This window comes from Gracilinanus agilis, chromosome 1, assembly GCF_016433145.1.
Source record: "Gracilinanus agilis isolate LMUSP501 chromosome 1, AgileGrace, whole genome shotgun sequence".
Taxonomy (NCBI): Eukaryota; Metazoa; Chordata; class Mammalia; order Didelphimorphia; family Didelphidae; genus Gracilinanus; species Gracilinanus agilis.
Window position 1 is genome coordinate 441,940,515 of NC_058130.1, and position 18,792 is coordinate 441,959,306.

Genomic DNA, 18,792 nt, shown 5'->3' on the forward strand with positions numbered 1-18,792 from the left:
ACGCACATTTCCACTGGTTTTGTCATGTGTCCTTGATCAAGACCTATTTCCAAATTGTTGGTAGTTGCATTGGTGTGGTAGTTTCGAGTCCACATCCCCAATCATGTCCACCCCGACCCATGAGTTCAAGCAGTTGCTTTTCTTATATGTTTCCTTGCCCAATGAACTTTAATACTTACTCTGACTAGCTTATGCATTTGAATTATTGAGATTCCTTTGTATCTTGTTAAGGTGTCAAAGCTAAAAGGGAGTGGGGCAAGTATGATCCCAGCCATTCATATAAAACATATTCCAAAGAATTGGAAATATGGAATATTGAATATGTCTATAAACAATTTTATTAGAAACACTGAGGTTTTCCAGTGTCTGTCATAATTGACATGGGCATTGTGCAGAGATGGCAGGGACCCTGTATCCTTTAACTCAGGCATGCTGTGAACAGGGAAATACCCTTCCCCCTTCTGGTCCTTGTGACTCCATAGGCAAAGACCATTATACAAAAAGATACACCTTTGGGCCACACCTTGATAGCCTAACCCTGAGGATCTCAGGCAGATCCTCACCCACAGAATGCCAGAGGGCACACCATGACATCAACCTCACATGTTCACTGTTGAAAAGAATATAAAAACCTTTGGACTGAAGCTTTGGGGGAGCAGCTCCCATAGTTGCTCCACTCATGCTGCCGTGCCATGTCTTGGAGGGTAACCCCAACCCCCTCCAGGGTTGTTTCACTCATGCTGTCTTGCTGGCCATTAATCCTATCTTACTAATAAATCTTTCTTTTTACTTTTAAGCTAAGTTTGGAGTACTCTCATTCTTAAGAAAGGTTTCCTTCTCAAACCCAGGGGTTCCTCTTTTGCACCCCCATAACAATAATGATCAAAAAGGTTGGAGAGTTGAGTTCTCCATGTAAGAAGGCATTAACTTTTTGCCACCTGCCTGAACTATTAAGGCTGTTGTTGACCTTTATTATAATGCAGCCATATTAAAATAACAATAAAAAAATAAGTTGTAGGTCTCAGGTTGATGTACTGAAAAGCTGGTTTTCATGATAAGGCTATAGTGCTGATTATATTGGAAAGAAGATATAAGTAAAATATTTTTATGGAGAACAGTGAATTTCTGAGGAGACTGAGTAGGTGGTTTTTCTATAGGTATAGGTATTTGTATTTTTATTCCCTTGGCACTAGTTTAAGGATTTAATTGATTACATTTGGAAGATGGAATATTGTGCCCTATGGATCTGTGTTTGACACTGTTATATTAAATATTTTTATCAGTAATTTATATGGAGTTATAGTTTTCTTTTTCAAATTTTCAGATAACACAAAGTTAGAAAATATAGTTAATACAATGAATGATAGAGATAGGATCCAAACATGAAGGGATAAAATGGTTGGTTAAATCTAACAAAATAATAATAGAGATAAATGCAAGGTCATATGTTTGGATTTAAAAAAATCAACTTCATAAAATACTAGATAGATGAAGGAGGTATGGATAGGTAAAAGTTCATTTGAAAAGTAGCTGGAATTCTTAGTGTTCTCTAGGCTCAATATAAGTAAGAGTTTTGGAATTTTAAAGAACTACTGGGGACAAATTATTTAAGTACAACTTGTAACTAAACAAGAATCCCCTCTATTGGTCAAAAGATATGAACAGGTACTTCTCAGATAAAATTAAAATTATCATTTAGTCATATAAAAAATGTTCCAAATCAGTATTGATGAGAGAAAGGCAAACTAAAAGAACTCTGAGGTACTACTTCACACTCATCAGACTGGCTAACATGACAAAAAAGAAATATGATAAATGTGGGAGAGAATGTGGAAAAATCAGGACACTAATACACTGTTGGTGGAGTAGTGACTGATATAGTCTGGAGAGAAATCTGGAACCATGCCCAAAAGGCCATAAAACTGTGTATTCCCATTTCCCCAGCAATACTGCTACTAGTCTTTATCCCAGAGAAATTAAAGATAGCAGGAAAGAACCTACTTGTACAAAAATATTCATAGCAGCTCTTTTTGTAGTAGCAAAGAACTGGAAACTGAAGGGATATTAGATGTCCATTAATTGGGGAATGGCTCAACAAGTTAACAAGAAATGACAAACAAGATCAAAACATAGAAAGATTTAAAGTATGATGATCAACTATGAATGACTTAACTGTTATCAACAAGGCAAGGAATCAGGACAACTCCAAGGGACTTGTGACAAAAAAAAGGATATCCACTGCCATGGAAAGAACAGATGGAGTTTGAATGCACCTTGAAATTTAATATCCTTTCCTTTATTTCCTCCATGATTTTTTTCTCTAGTGTAGGTAATATGTATCTTGTTTCACAACTGGATGAACATAGAAATGTGTGTGATAATATAAGTACAACCTAAATCATATATATCATTGCCTCCCTTTTTGGGGAGGGGAGAGAGGTAGGAGAGAGAAAGGGAATGCAGATTGTAAAATGTCAGAATATGAATATTAAAAACTCTACTGACATATAATCTGAGGGAAAAAAATCCCCTTTATAACATAGCTGATAAGTATTCACACAGCCTCTGTGGAAAGGCCTTAATGAAGTAAAATGCATTGATTCTGAGGCAGCTTATGCGATTTTTAGATTACTCTATAAAGAAGTTTTGCTTTATATTGAGTCAATGTCTCTGAATGAGGTGCAGTTAGAATTGTGCCTTCCTCTATCTTGAATCTACCTCCAGTTCTAGGAGTCAATAGAAAGAGATAGCACCCAAGGAAACTATTGTCATTTTAGACTCCATTAACAAAGGCATAGGAATGAGAGAGTTTTGTCGAGTTTTGTCCTGAGCAGATCACTTTTGTTTTTGATTCTGAGCTCTACAATGTATAAATGGCATCTACAAGTTTGGAGCTTGTGGTGCAACTGGGCATCTGGCCTGATAATGCGGAAAAGATTACTCTAAATTTGACTGGAGTTCTGAACATGAATCCTCATTCAGAACAAGTAGAGGGTAAACTTCAATTCTCTTTTGCCACTTCTAAATTGTGATTCTACTGAAACAACAGGAGCCTATTCTAAGGTTAGTTGATTGAGAGCACAAGGCCTCAAAGTACTAAGATTCAAAGAAGAATATGAGGTGGCATGTCACAGGTCAGAATTCTTGAAGCCATTCTGGGGGTAGGGTGCAAGAGTACTTGAGTAAGCAGATGAGAAAAAACAAATTCCTCATGATCAAGACTTTTAACTTCATGCCTTCTATTACATGTAGAAAGCCTAGGAAGAGAAAAAAAATGTGCAGAATCTAGCTGATTGTCCTGCTGGACCAAAATCTGAAGGTACAAAGAAAGCAAAAGGTGATAATTAGTCTAACATATTTCTAAGAAACAATTCATTTCTTTTAGAGGAGAACACAAAAGAATAACTATAGAAAGGCAGTGCTGATGTTGATGAAGAGAGGAGTCCTGAGATGCAGAATAACAAGTCTTTGGATCTTCCCCAAAGCTAACATTTGACACAGCCATCAAACAGTAGCCTATTATAGAGATAACCATTCTTGCCTCCAACAGATAGAGATCAGATGACCCTGACTTTGTAATTACTAGTCAAGTCCTCTTGTGTTCATGTATGGAGGTCACACTGAGCAGAAAAGTAGCAGACCATGCCAAAAGCCTTAAGGAGGCTATTCTACAGGTCTTTGAGATACTCTTAAATTGCCTACAGGAAGAAAATCAAAATAGGAAGAGTCCAGGTTTCTCTTATAATGAGGGAGCAGGGTTAAGAGTTTACTGTGTCAAAAAGGGAGAGACAGAGATTTAGATGAAGCATCATAGTGGCAGAAACTTGAGAGAATGGTTACTTCTATGTTTTTTTTCCATATGTATGTTTATGTTCCCTTGTGCAAGTTTGTGTTCCAGGGAAAGTCTTATGTATCAAACTGAAGGGCATATCATGCATGAAGGCTGTACCAAAGGGCTATCTGATAATCTCTGTATCACAAGGACAGCATTTTCTGTGCCTTAATACTTTCTTTCTGGTCTCCTATTTTCAGTGATCATGTCTTCCCAGGTCTTCCTTTCCCTCTTCTTCCCTCTTCTCCTGGTTCTTTATCCTTTAAGGAATCTCAACATGAAAAAGTACAGGACCAAATATCTTTACTCTCTTTAATAATGGCTTTCTAAATTTAACAGCACATTCCTAAAATAAATCTCTATCCAAATATCTCTCTGGTGTCTCACACTGAAATCATTAGCTTCTCTCCCTTACAATCTCTCTTCTCTCTGCTTCCCTCTGCCTTTCTGTTAATATCACCACTATTTCATCACCCAAACTCAAGATTTCAGTTATCTTCATTCCTACCCTTTCCTTTCCATTTCCTTTTTTTTTGCCTTTCCTTTGTCTTTCCCTTCCCTAGTCTTTTTTTTAAAGTGTAGTTGTTTAAAGCAATACGATATGATACTAAATTTCAAAGGAGCTGGTACTTTGCTATTTGCAACTAAAGTATAAGATTCACTAAGGTTTAGGCTATGTCTTTATCATTTTTGCTTCCCTCATGTTTCCCTTGCACATAGTGGGTCCTCAGTAAGTATTTGTTGAACTAACGAACATGACCAGATCTTTACCATTTCATTCTGTTAAGCACATGTTAAGGAAAATGACAAAGGATAGCTAAATAGCAAGATAGAACACCAGATATTTAATCTCAAGATGAAAAGTGACAAAGTTTTAATTTCAGAATAACTGGTTCATTTCCTTCTTTGATGCTCCTTAACACTGAAATGAAGCAATGATCAAGAATAATCCTGTCAAAAACATAGCCCTATTTCTTTTGCTGTACCTGCACATTGTTTCACTTGCTTGATACTTGATCCCTTAAGGAATCCTAACATGAAAAAGTACATGAGCAAATATCTTTAATTTCTTTAACAATGCATCACAGCTAAGTAGAAATTTAACACCACATTCCTAAGATAAATCTCTATGCAAATCTCTCTCTAATATTTCAAACAGAAATCATTAACTCCTTTCCCTTACACTCCCTCTTTTCTCAGCTTCTGTCTTACCAAATTAACCAGTTCAAGATATCACTCTCCCTGAACCAGCATACCCACTCAGTTGACAAATCTTGTTAATTATAGTTCCAAAATATGCATCAGTCTTCCTCTTTCCACTCACCCTGACCACACTGGTTTAATCCACCATCATTTTTTTCACTTGAATCATTGTAAAACCCTTTTACTAAGCACACTTTTATGTATGGATCATCACTAGAAATATGCTACAGCTTCCCTTGGCTCACTAGATGTCACATCATTTTTTTTGAGATCATCCTCAACTTTGAATATTGCAAGAATTATAGCCACAGCATCACAGAGGAAATTCTGGTTGGACAAAAGAAAGTTAGTCCAGAGGATAGTAGGCTGAGATAGTTGAAATCATGATACAAATGATCAAATGTAATCCAATCCACTCTCCTCCTATTCCTCTCCAGGCCAGACTCATTATATATTTGCAGTGCTTTTCCTGGTTATATGCAATAATTTACTAACTCAAGGGATGGCTGTGACTTCTTGTCATAATCTAAAAATTATGCATTTTCCCTCCAATTAACTTTCCTGTATGGATTACTTGGTCAAAATCTTCTGACTACTCAAGGATTTCATTATGTAAGCCATATCATCAGTACAATATTATTCAAAAATAATTTTTACTTTTTGGTATTTTGATGCCAACACACATGAACATCTCTATATGCAAAGAACATAGAAAGAGTATTACATATGAAAATTTTATATGAAATCAAAGGTCTCTAAAAGGTACAATTAAATTCCCATGTTGTAACTTCTTCCCTCTGAACTTTCTTAGATTTCTTCAGTGTATTTTTTTAAACATTTATTAATATTTATTCTTTAGAAAAGTTAACATGGTTACATAATTCATGCTCTTACTTTCCCCTTCACCTCCCAAGTTTCTCCCCCCCACCCTGTCCCCCTATGGCTGATGCATATTTCCACTGGTTTTAACATGTGTCATTGATCAAGACCTATTTCCAAATTGTTGATAGTTGCATTGGTGTGGTAGTTTCGAGTCTACATCCCCAATCATGTCTGCCTTAACCCATGTGTTCAAGCAGTTGTTTTTCTTCTGTTTTCACTCCTGTAGTTCTTCCTCTGATTGTGGGTAGCGTTCTTTTCCATAAGTCCCTCAGAATTGTCCTGGGTAATTGCACTGCTGCTAGTACAGAAGTCCATTGCATTCTATTTTACCACAGTGTATTTGTCTCTGTGTACAATGTTCTTCTGGCTCTGCTCCTTTCGCTCTGCATCAATTCCTGGAGGTCTTCCCAGTTGACATGGAATTCCTCCAGTTTATTATTCTTTTGAGCACAAGAGTATTCCATCACCAGCATATACCACAATTTGTTCAGCCATTCCCCAATTGAAGGACATCTTCAGGGTATTTTTAAAAATACTTCAATGTCTCTGTTTTCTTTTTCTTTTGGCATCATTATCATTAGTTCCTTATCTCTGACAAATTCACTCTAAATTTGGAGAGGAAAAACCTTTCCCTTGTAACGAATAAACATATACAGGTAAAAGAAATCCAAATATAGTCATGTTGACCATGTTCAAGGGGAAAAAAGCTATATTTCTGTTAATATAATATTCTGTATATTTAATCTATCTTCATGCTATTATGAGACAAGTAGCATTCTTCATTATCAAGTGTTTGGAGTCATAAAAATAAATTTACACCTCGAAAGGAACTTTAATGCCATCAAAAGCAATATCATTGTGACTTAGCCAGTTGGAGAGATAGCAAATGACAGAAGTTGTACATAGGTTTTCCCAACTCCAGGTATAGTTCCTGTTGTATTGTGCTTCATTGCATAATTGGTCATTGCAATGATCAAAATCCTTACCTTTCAAAGGTGTTTTTCTTCTTGATATTATAGTCATTGAATAATTTGTTCTGTTCACTTTACTCTATATCATACCAATCCTCAAGTTGGATTCAATCTCATGTCATTTATAGCACAGTTCCATTACATTAATATGCCACAATTTATTCAGCCATATCTGAGTTTACTTTCCAGTTCCAGCAAAAAGTATTGCCAAATAATTTTTGGTACATATTAGTAATTTTCCCTTGATGTTCAACCTAGTAGTAGAATGGCTGGCTCAGATAGTCCCAAAGTGGGCACCAACACCCCCTGGTGGGTGCTGCAGTGATCCAGGAGGTGGTGATAGCCACAGATGCATTTATCTTTCCTATTAATTGCTATTAAAATTTAAAAAAATAATTTCCAAGGGGCTAAGTAATATTTTTTCTGGAAAGGGGGTGGTAGGCCAAAAAAGTTTGGGAACCACTAGTCTATACACTTAAGGCACATCTTGATTATAGCCCCAAATTGCTTTTCATTTTATTTGAACCAATTTGCAGTTTCCCAAACAGTATACTGGTGTGCCTACAGTCCTACAAGTTCTCCTATAATTTTTATTTCCCTTTTTATCTTTGTCAATACAATAAACATGACTGATTTTAGAATAATTGTATTATATGTTTTACATTTTTTTTATTACCAAGGAGATCAGTTCTTTTGTAGAAGGAGCCCGCCATCTTACCAGAATTGAGATAAGCAGTCTTCTTATTCCTCAGACTGTTGGAATTGCTACAAACCTCGTTCTTAAAGCTATAGTCCTTAAGGAGATATAATCTGGCAATATTCTCAGCAGATGCTTCCTCCAGCCCTGACCTTTCTTTAGGAACCATAGTTACTAAAGACCCGGAAAAGAAATGGAGAAATATGACAATAAAGAAGATGCAAATATTTTTAGTTTAATTACTGAAATCTAGGTGGGCTTTTCTATGGGATTTGTAGCTGAAACCAATGTCCATTATTTTCCTTTATAAAAAGGTAAGCTACTTAAGGACTATTTTTTTAAAATTTGCATTCCCAGCACTTAAACACAGTACATTGTACCTAATAAGTGATTATGTATGTGAGTATATATGTATGAATGTATATATACATATATAACATGTTCTTTCATTAATTTTTTTATTCATTTGTTTCTCGTGATTAGTTTTCATGTAGTTTCACTTTTCTTGTTTTGAAAACTATTTATTTTTGACCCTTTATCTAGTGAGTTGTGGCTCTATCATATATATTTGTGTCTATATACCACATATTCACAAATACCAATATACATGTGTGTATATGTATATATTTGCATAAGTATTCCCATGTTTCTTAGATATCAGACATTCAGTAGATAAACATCCTGCAAAGATTTTTTTTTCATGGTTAACTATTTTCCTTATAGTTTTAAGTACTTTGTTTTATTTTGGGAGAAGCTTTTCAATTTTATGTAACAAAAACTGTCCGTTTTATAACCAGTGACTTTCTTCTCCAATATTTGGTTAAGAACTCTTCCCTTAGCATGAGTTAAAAAATATATTTCTTTCCCTGAGTTTTCAAATTGGTGAAATGATGTTTTATATCTAGGTCATATATATAGTTAGAGTATATTTGTAGTATATGGTGTGAGAAGTTAGCCTAAACACATTTTCTGTCAGTCTTCTTTCTAGTTTCCACAGAAATTTTTACTAAGCAGTAAGTCCTTAACCCTATGCCTGGGATCCTTTGGTTTATCACTGATTATGCTAATGCAATCATTACTTCTGTATAATGTACCTAATCTGTTCCACTGTTCAGCTTTTCTATATTTAATTAGTAAAGCTAGGACCTGTTTAGCATGAATAATGAATCCCCTTAAGAGGTTACATTATTTGAATTCATACTATATATTTCCACTGACCTGGAAACAATGATCATAGTATAAAGTTAAATACAGTAACTATTTCAAGAGATTCATTATTCACACTGATCCAGATTTAGCGTTACTAAATACTTTTGTTATTATTGTTTTGAATTGTAGTTTGAGATCATTATTTCCCTTGATATCCTTAACTGTTCTTCCAAATTAATTTTATCATTTTATTTTTATTTTGCCTACCTCTATAAAGTAACTTCAATAGTTTGATTGGTATGTCAATAAATAAGTAAATTGGTTTCAGTAATATTCTCATTTGTTATAATTAGGTTTTATTGTCATTAATTTTATATTGATGTGGTTGAACCATGAGTAACATATTTTAAATTATTAATATTATTTTATTTATTTTGGCCTATTCTTCCATAAGAAGTATTTTATACTTGTAGTTATACAGAGCTTTTGCGTATCCTGGTATATTGACTCTTGAATGTATCATATATTGTGTAGTTATTTCTTTTAAATTCCTGTTTGATTTTATTAATACACAGAAAAGTTGGTAATGCATAAGGGTTAATTTATGTCCTGTTACTGGGCTAACAAAATTATTTCAGTAAATTTTAGTTAAATCTTTAGGATTCTTTTGGTAAGGCATTACATAACCTGTAAAAATCAGTAATTTAATTCTCTATTTGGTTATGAATGTTCCCTCATTTTTTCTTTTTTTTTTCATTGATATGGTGAGTTTTGTGAGCACTAAATCAATCTCAATAGGGATGATAATAAATATCTTGGTTTATCTCTTTTTTTAAAAATTCTTTTCATTTAATATATAATACTGTCTCTTGACTTTATTTAAATCAGCACTATTTACCATATTAAGAAGATTGGTTTTCTTGTTTTTACTTTCTAAAAACTAAAATAGATTTATTTTTTCAAAAGTATTTTTAAGTTACTGATGTAATAATTATTTCTATTGCCTTTATTGGAGTATTGCATTATCTTCTTCATTTTGCTAATAGTGATATAACCCTGTATTTTAGGTATATTTTATTCAAACATAATGTTATCTTCAAAAAAGGTACATGTACAATACCTCACTATTTAGAACAAGAGTTCTTAAATTTTGGCCTCATGGATGTCTTGTCAGACTGGTAGAGCCTAAGTGCCCTGTTCTTGGAAAAAAATTATTAAAAACCCCAAATTATAAGAGCACATAGTTATAATTTTTAAAGTTCACAGGTCAAGGTTAGGAACCTCCAATCTAGGAGAAATCCCTCTTTTATTTATATTTTGTTTAAGGCATCTTCCATGACTTTGACATATTTGATTATGCATCTACTGATTTTATTCCTCCTTTTATGTTTATAATTCAGAAAGCTTTTGAAAAGAAATCTCATTGTGGTTGCTCTTATCATGGTCTATGAGAGACTCCTTCAGAGTCTTTCAGGCCATGTTTTAGTCTACTGAGTTAATTTTTTTTTTTTTTTGGTCATCAGCAAATCCTAAATATGCTGAAAAAATGATGCATGTTATTGAAAATTCTTTATAAAAGTCTTCCTTTTCTTCTTGAGGTTAGCATGGATTTATGTGCAGATAATTCTTGTACAGATTCCATTAAAAATGAGTAAGTAGCCAATTGTCTGTGGTTATTCATCTGCTCGCAAATTCCATTTCTGATGGATGAACAGAATTGTCTATTCTTCTCACTCTTTCAATATTTTCCTTTTCTTGTTAATTTTCTAAAAGTAATGCCCCTCAATGCATTCAGGCCTGTGCTATGTCCTACATGAGATTCTTTGGAGTACATGTTGTGTTATCCCGCTTCCTTTCTGAGCTTCACTTTTTCAAATATCATTCCAATGTCTTTGTTATTTAGCACTGTTGTCTGGCACATATCAGGAACTTAATAAATATTTATTGACTGATTTATATAGTACATAAGGGACTGAAGTGCTAAGGTACAATGCTGGTTCTACTAGGACTGATAATGAAAGTACATTAACAACAACAACAATGAAGACAAATCATTTCCATTTACTATCTCTTGGGTAATTTTGATTTCGAAGGTTCTGATTCTGTGACTCCATTATATCTCATTCCAAACTTTCTGAATGCTAAATTTTGGTTCTCCTGATTTCTGTTTTTTATTAGTTGATCGTACTCAGAATTCTAGAATTTTTATGGAACCACAGAATATTAGGGCTGAAATAGATATTAAAGACATTCTAGTATCATTTCATTGTCCTAAAAATTGGGAAACTGACGTTCAAAGAAGTGAAATAATTTGCCCATAGTCACAAAGGTGGAAGAACCAAGATTTAAACCTATGGGATTTGATACTAATCCACAGTTCTCTTTAAAAAATTTTTCTTTTTTAATAACAAAATTTCCCCCCTCTATTTCCCATTCTTCTAAATTTAAAAGAAAACAAAGTAAGCACGTAATGAGGAGACATTTAAGTGAAACAAATTTCCCATATTGTCTGTGTTCAAAAATATACCTTCTATTTTTCCTCTTGAATCTATCTCTTCTATGTCAGGAGGTAGATAGCATAGCTCCTCATCATTCTTATTATTATGGTTGATCATTGCATTAATTAAAGTGTTTTTGAAAATATTTTTTTCTCTTTCCCATTCCTCCAGTCTTTTTACTATATAACACCTTTCCCTCTGCTCATTACCCTCTGATACTTGAGAGGACATTGGAAGGATTGGAGAGGAGTAGATATTAGTCAGCCACCATTAGGATAAGAAATTGCAAATGACTTAAGCAGTTGAAACACAATTACAAGGTCATTCAGTGAATACCTAGAATATGGCCACCACTGTGGGAGGCATAAACAACATCTACACATAAATTTAAATACAAAATATATTTTGCTTTTATAAAAGAGGTAGAAATTAAGTTTGGGGTGTGTGTGTGTGTGCATATGTAGGGAATGTGGAAGTGAGGAATTTGCATTTAGCAAATAGAACAAAACAGGCTTCCAGAAAAGAAGTGGCATGGTGTCATTTTCTTGAACTGAATTTTGAAGAAAAGATGCTCCCAGGAGAAATTGAGTATATAGTATGGTTATGGATGATAGCTTGCCCAAAATCATGGAGATGGAAGATAAAATATCATATACGTGGAATAAAGAAAAGTAGGGCAATATGGTGAGAATGTAGGTGGGAAAAAGGAAATTAATATAAAATAGGCCTGGCAGAGTTGACTGAAGACAATCTGTGAAGGAATTTGAGTTATTTTAATTCTACTGGCACAATAAGACACCAGAGCATCATGATCTTTGAGCAAATAAGTAATATCTTCAAGGTTTTGTGTTTCTATATTTTTCCTTCCTCCTGTCCCTTTCACTGCCTCCTATCTTATCAGTTTCTTAAAACTCCCCAAAGACTGTTTTACACAGCAGATTGCACTTCCATTTGAAATGGCCCTGGGCTATAATCTCCCATGAATTATCTACTCCCCAGGACTTCTTCTTGGATTCAAGAACTGATAAGTGTTTTCTTTGCTTCTGTACAAAAAGCATAGAAGAGAAGAACTCATTTTCAGGACAATGTATCCAGATGTCATGCTGTGCCCAAAAGCAAGTCAACTGTTAATATCTTTGGAATTTGTATGAAAGATGGCAGCACTGATCACACCATCAAAAAAACAAAAACAAAAACATTGCCCATGCTTAGGATAATATATGTTAATATTTCAATTTTAGATCTAATCTGGATTATTGGTATTGCTTTCTATTTGACTTCCTTTTTCTTTTATTATTATGAACAAGTATAGTTTAGTTTTGCAATGTGTAATGAAGGGAAGTGTAACTCAGAAATACAGATACTATCTTGACAAGGGAATATCCATATAAATTATAACCTGAAAAACATAAAATATTTATGTACATCAAACAACTTCAGTAATGAAGTTTTGAAAATCTATTGCTGTTTGGTTTAGTCATTTTCAGTCATGCATGACTTTGTGAACACATTTCTTAGCAGAGATACCAGAGTAGTTTGTCATTTCTTTCTCTAACTCATTTTATAGATGACAAAACTGAGGCAAATAGGGTTAAGTAAGTTGCCCAGGGGGGCAGCTGGATGGCTCAGTAGATTGAGAGCCAGGCCTAGAGACTGGAGGTCCTAGGTTCAAGTCCGGCCTCTGACACTTCCAGCTGTGTGACCTTGGGCAAGTCACTTGACCCCCATTGCCCACCCTTACCACTCCTGGGCCAAGGAAGGTCCCTAGCCCTGAAGAAAAAGGAGGAGGGTTGGGCATGGGGCTAGCAACCCCACCCTGTAAAAACTGCATCTGCTAAAGAAACTGCAACCTAAAGTGGAGGCAGCTGGGTTAGCTCAGTGGATTGAGAGCCAGGCCTAGAGACGAAAGGTCCTAGGTTCAAATCCAGGCTCAGACACTTCCCAGCTGGGTGACCCTGAGCGACTATGTGACCCATTGCCTACTGGTTGTGGCCCTATGCTCCTAGAATGGAGTCCCAGGATTAAAAAAAAAAAAAAAAAAAAAAAAAAAAAAAAAAAAAAAAAAGTTGCCCAGGATCAGTAAGTATATGAGAGGAGATTTGAACTCAGGAAGAAGAATCTTCCTGATTTCTGGCCTGGTACTCTGCCCATTGTTCTGCCTTTGAAAATTTATAGTAATGTACAATTAGGTGAATCATAATATATTGAAATTTCTTTATTAATTTTTCACTGAGAATATTTTCTTTATAAGACCTTTACAAGACATAAGAATATTAAAATATTTTTCTAAATAATAGTATTTATTTAATTTTTATCTCTTTGGAAAATTCAGCCCAACCCTCTATATAGTAGGTTTTAATTCGTAGACAGAAACCCTTTAAAATCATCACAAGAATAATTGACAATTACATAACATTTTAAATGTTGCAAAGAGTTCTGAAAATATTTTATCTTTGATCCTTACTAGAAATGAGAAAATGTTTTTCTTTTGATCCTTCTCATTCCCTCAATATGGCTTTAGACAATATGCTATTGCTTTTTTAGGGGAGGGAAGTTATGATGAGGATGGGATGACAATTTAATAAATATATTTTTGGAGCATGCAAAGTTCTAACGATTCATAAAATACACTATGATCACATTTCTATTTTTGTGGGATTTGATATAATATTTTGCTATTTTACTATTGTAAAACATTCCATTATAATAAATAACATTTTAATATTGATAATAACCCATAACAATTATAGTTATCATTATCATTCCTTCATAATTAATAGCCTCATAATTAAGAAATTAAATGGCAGATAGAATAAGGCACTTTTAGTCTACTGAAAATAATTTAGTATTCTTTAATCTACAACTAGTATTAAAGCTTTTTGAAACCTAAGGAATTTTCAAGTCTTGTAGGTGAAGGAAGGGTAGTTTGATGATATAGTAGATTGAATCTTCACCTCAAAATAAGGAAGACCTGGATTCCAGTTCTGCCACAGATCCACACTGGCTATTTGACCACAGGGAAGTCTCTCTTAAATCTTGCTTTACTACTTTTATAATATCAATCTTATTTACCTCTTTTCTCTCCTCTCACATAACTACTACCTTAGTTCAAGGTTCTTATTATGTCTCACCAAGATTATTTCAACAGCCTCATAATTGGTCCCTCTGCCTCAAGTAATTTACCACCTCTGTTCATCCTGCTGCCAAAGCAATTTTCTTTTAAAACACATCTACCATGTGACTCTCTTATTCATTCAAATCTAGTCACTTCTAGAATGAAATACAAACACCTCTGTATAGCTTTTGAAGTCCAACAAAGACTTCCAGTGAAGATGGTTGACTGAATGGGAAGCATATTGCTCAAGTTCCACTTTCTTAGACTAACAAAATTCACAAGTTAGCACAAGACTGAATAATGATCAAGAGATTCAATGTGAAAATACAACATTGCCTATCTTAGAACTTCACAAAAAAGCATCCAGAAAGCTCCAGGCAAAAGGAAAGGGAGCCTTTCATCAAAGCAACATTATCTTTGACTTTGTATGGCTAGGGACAGGCCAGGGACACATATAAAATATAAGGCTCTCTATACAAAAGAATTCCCTTTAGAAAATCTTAGGGTGGTCAGTAAATCCTAAGAAAGTAACACTGGAAGCCCTGGGGAACAGCAAAGTTCACTAGATAGCTATCTGCCTTGTATGACAGTGATTGAATTGGGATAATTCAGGCAAACAGGCTCTAAGGTCACTATTCTGAGACACTGAAGTGGACTTTGAAGATTCAGTTCTCTGAACCTAAAGATCCTGGGGGAACCTAACCCATGAAGACAGAAGTGAGTACAAGAACTCAGGTAATTTATGGTGAGATAAGCAGAGCTCATATATTCTAGCCCTGGAACAAAGCCCCAATTTATGAACTAAAGATAGAGAATAAAAATAGTCAAATAAAAGATAAACCATTACAAAAAGATTTCAAATCTAAGGATTTCCTTGAAGAAGGACTGAATAACTCCATAACAACTGCAAAAAGAGAATCAAATGAAAAATATTCCATCATGATCATATATAATGGCTGTGAAACAAGAATAAAAATAAAATAAAAGTTCAAGAGAAAAGACTCAAAAGATGCTTATAAGAGACATTGCTAAACTTTATTCAAGATAAGGAGTCTCTGAGTGTCCATGAGGCAGCAATAGATAACTGAACAAAATTTTAAAGACTGAAAAAAAGATGATATAAAATATTTGATAACAAACATAATTGACTTGGAAAATAGGTTGAGTGTTTAATTTCAGAATCATTGAAAACCTTAAAAACTATGATTTTAAGAAAGCCTGTTTTTCACTGTATTTTAAGATATCATAAATGAAAATGCCTCAAATCTATTTGAACCAGAAAGAAAAGTAAAGATAGAAAAAAATCTTCCAGTTAGTTCCTGACAGAAATAACGAAAGAAACAAAACTCAGGACTAGCAGTTTAAGTATCAAATTACTAAATGCAGGGTCATGTAAAATGTAGTACCTTCTATCATAAATAAAAGGAGATACAACATTTCATAAGACTAAAAGTGAAGGCTTATTACATATAACTTGGCCTGCAAAGCTGAGTATGACCTTACTGATAGAGTGAGCTTTTGATAAATTAAAGGATTTTAAAATAATTTTAACAAAAAGAGCAAAGATGTGTCTGAACTTTAAAAAGCAAAACTTAAGAATTCAGAGAAACTAAGATAAATTTATTTGAGCACTTTAAAGGAGTCGTATGATGTCATGTTAGCATTTTAATAGGGAAAGAAGAAATAAGAGTCCCTTCAGAACTATCACTCTTCCCCCACCCTTTAAAGAAATAGTGATCAAAAGTTTAGTTTGAACTGGGATATCACATCTCTTAAACTAATAATATCTAGGGGAACAGATAGAAATAAGTCCAGACCAGGACCATCTCTGTGAGTAGAGCTGATTGATCAAGGTTCTGGCCCCAACCTCTGGCTTCTCCTCTTGGTAGAAATGGAAGTCTCCCTTAGAGGAAGAAGAACCTAGAGATGTATCCCTTTTAGCCACTCAACATGTCATGTCTCATGTTAGGGACAGGCCTCATTATACATATAAATACAACAATTTCAACAGAGAAAAAAATCAGGGTTGGAGAGCAGGGCATGGTTGAGAAAGAAGATAATATCAGGGAAGGAAATATCACACACATACACACACACACACGCACACACACACGCACACACACACACACACAATGCCTGCATAATCTGGTTGATTCTGGAGAGAGATTCAAAGACAGGAAAAGAAAAAGAAAACCAAACTAAAATTCTAAGGACAAACTTTAGATTGCTTCTTAAACAATGGGAGGATGGCAGAAAAATGTAGTATATTAAAGCAATGGAATATTATAGCACTATAAGAAATAACGGGATCTATTTCAGATCCTGCATAGTATGAAAGTATGTAATAAAATTATTGGAACAAGGAGGATGATTTATTCATGGGTAGCAATATAATTTATAAAAATTATTTTGAAATATGTAGGAACTCTGATCAATGTACTGAACAGTCCCAGGGACCTATTAGAAGTGTGGTATTAACATGCAGGGGTGTGTTGGAGACAGATTAAACCAGCTCTCAAGAGCTGATCATTAATTTTTTGATATAATTGTTCAAGAAAATGTTAATAATGTGATTATACTTGAAATTTTGTTGCATACCTGTCAGATTTATGGATAAGGAAATACTTTATGACCAACAAGGCACAGAGAACATTATGAGATGTAAAGTTGATAATTTGTCAAAATACATAGGATAATCTGGCAAGACTTTTTTAAAACCCTTACCTTCATCTCAGACTCAGACATTTCAGATTGGGAATAGACCTTAAAGTACTTTAGGTGGGGTTAGCAGACTCAAACAGATGTTCAGTACCCTTTTAGTCCTGGTAGTTTCTCCCATTGTGTCAAAATCCTTTCTCAGGTGGCCTAACCTTCCTGACTGGATCTTCCCCTTTGTGTCCATTGTAAGGCATCAGCATCTCCCTGATAATCCTGTCTTGAACTTCTCATTTCTTTGTAGCCATTGTAAAGCCAATCAATCATACTCCACTGCTTCCCAGTTCCCCATGAGGTATACAAGTTCCCCAATTTTTATGGTTGTTGGAGCTATCATCTCACAGTGATTTCTCCTAGGGATAGTGTGCCAGAGTGCCAAGACTTTCGGCTCTGTGTGGTTTGGGGCGCATGACATTGTGTGGAGGTCTAAATATCTGAACACTATCCCTCTTCTGATTAAAGACTTAATTTTTCTGACTATTTAATAGTTCTGTTTCCCCCCCCCCCCAAATTAACAGAAGTGTCTGAGATCAAATTTGAACCTAGGACCTCTCATTTTTGGGTCTGATTCTCAATTCAAGGAGCCATCTAGCTATCCCTTAAAAGACCTTTTTTTTTTTGATGAAGTCATATAATTACTTGATGAAACTCTTTGTAACCACTGCTTTCTTTGCTAGATGCTTGTTAACCACCTCTTTATGATGTATTTTAGAATTTCCTAGGAATTAAAATTAAGTTTGTTAGCTTATAGTTTGTAGTCTTTGCTCTCTGTCTCTCTGTCTCTGTCTCTCTCTGTCTCTGTCTCTGTCTCTGTCTCTCTCTGTCTCTCTCTGTCTCTCTCTCTGTCTCTGTCTCTCTCTCTGTCTCTGTCTCTCTCTCTCTCTCTCTCTCTCTCTCTCTCTCTCTCTCTCTCTCTCTCTCTCTCTCTGAGAGGGAAATTAGGACATCTCCCCATCTCCAATTTTGTGATACTTCTCCAATTTTCCATGATGTTTCAAATGTTGCTGACTTAGTCATCATGCCTAGCAGATCCTTTAAGGTCTAAGGAGATAGAAGTATGGAAGATTAAAAAAAATAGATCCAGAACTGATTCTGTTCACAGTGAGGTAAGAAATCAATTAGGAATTTTCTGAAACAAATAATAGTGTAGTGTAGCCATTCAGCTGAGATGTTCAACTTTTCCAACTAGTTTTGGAAAATAATATAATAAATAATACTATATACTAGGTATAACAGTTAAATGGATGCTTTGAATGGTAGCATTAAGTGTTACTCCTTTTTTATGTAAGCATTGTGGTTGTTGAAATGGGAAGACTTTTAAAATAAAATCAGCTTATGAAACACCCTGTGAGACAGAAATGCTGGAGGAAAGATACCAACTACTTTTAAGGCCCAAGAGAAAACTGTCACTCAGATAAATGACTTAGGAAAACTTCTGAAAGCAACATACCAGACTGAAAATCTTTTTTTTTTTTTGAGTTACATTTCATTACAAAGAGGCAGGTTACTATTTAAGAGAAGGTTTTGTGCTAAGAAACCAGATAGAGAGAAACAGAGGGAGAAAGTTGATAGGAGATAGAAGATAGGGCAGTGATAGTGAACCTATTAGAGACAGAGTTCCAAGCCCTGCCCCTACTCCATCCACCAGACCAAGTGCCCTGCCAGCCCTCCCTCCCCCAGGGGCCTTGTGCCATGCCCCTCCCTAGGACCAAGTGCAGGCATGTCCTCCC

At 34.7% G+C, this 18,792-nt stretch overlaps 1 protein-coding gene across 1 annotated transcript in view; it reads right to left on the minus strand.

Annotated features, from left to right (window-relative positions):
* Window positions 1–18,792, minus strand: part of CTNND2 (catenin delta 2) — a 974,829-nt gene that overhangs the window by 790,243 nt on the left and 165,794 nt on the right. The window lies entirely within an intron of this gene.